Source organism: Danio rerio, chromosome 24, assembly GCF_049306965.1.
Source record: "Danio rerio strain Tuebingen ecotype United States chromosome 24, GRCz12tu, whole genome shotgun sequence".
NCBI classification, from domain to species: domain Eukaryota; kingdom Metazoa; phylum Chordata; class Actinopteri; order Cypriniformes; family Danionidae; genus Danio; species Danio rerio.
The window spans coordinates 45241170-45242500 of NC_133199.1; positions in this window are offsets into that span (position 1 = coordinate 45241170).

The window sequence follows — 1331 nt, forward strand, 5'->3', positions numbered from 1 at the left end:
ACCACAATATAGTCATTCCCATCTAAAACTACATTAGAAATCAATCAGAAGTCACTTTTATTTCCACATAAAGAGGCTTAAATTGAAATGTGAATTACAGTATGAGCCTGCCGGAACTACTGTAGCTGTGGATTTATCTAAAAATAACGGCACATCAGCCAATCAGATAAGTAGTAAGTACCTGAATAGTGTGTAATATGCATTATATAGGATACACTGTGTCACTAGTGGACTCCCGCTGGTATGTGTGTGTGTGCAGCGCTGATCTGGGGTCTGCAGTAATGTGTGCTGATCCTCCAGCGCTTTGCTTCAGTGGTCTTCAGCTGTAAGTGGAATCTGCCAACAGCAATTACTGCTCAGCGGGAGCGCGACTGCAGCACTAATGCTTTCATCGTTACAGCCGAACACGTCGCAATGAGAGCGCGCGCGCGGGGACGAATTATTCCCATTTCTTCATCCGTCATGTAAGAGGAGCGCCGCTGCATTTATGCATGACTCCGGTCTCCGCGAGCTGAAACACTGTAATTGAGTCTGGACATGTGATGCGCTCCACTTCAGGGAACTTTTTTTTTTAATGAAGCCTCCATAAACTGTGTTTGGGAGAGGAATAAAGAGTTCTGATGCTTAAACGCATCGCTCAGATCATTACCTGAACAGCTGACGTACAAAAACACTCTTTAAAAACACTCTTTCAGCCTGTCGGAGAACTGCACAATTCAGCGCAATTATTGTCTGGAATACTCGATTCTGATTGGCCAGTCACGATTTTTATTAAAACTAAATACACACACTATAAAAAAATAATATTACTTAAAAAATAAAAAAATAAAAAAAGGAAATTATATTATCTACTATTATTAATAATTACTTTAATAAGTATTATAATTAAATTATATATAATTATTATTATGATTATATATATATATATATATATATATATATATATATATATATATATATATATATATATATATAGTAACAATTCAATAACAATAATAATAATTATAATATATATTAAATAATGTAATTGCAATTATTAATTATTTATTCATTATTGCATTACTTCCAAAGTTCACGTAACATTTTAAAAGCATTATTAAAGAATTGAATGCAAAGAAAAACATTAAAATCTGCACAAGTCATTGCAATTTTTGCTTATTGACTGAAATACTCAATTCTGATTGGTTAGTCATGATATTCATTAAAACTATACACTCTCTGGCCACTTTATTAGGTACACCTGTCCGACTGCTCGTTAACGCAAATGTCTAATCAGCTAATCACATGGCAGCAGCTCACTGCATTTCGGCATGTAGACATGGTCAAGAGGA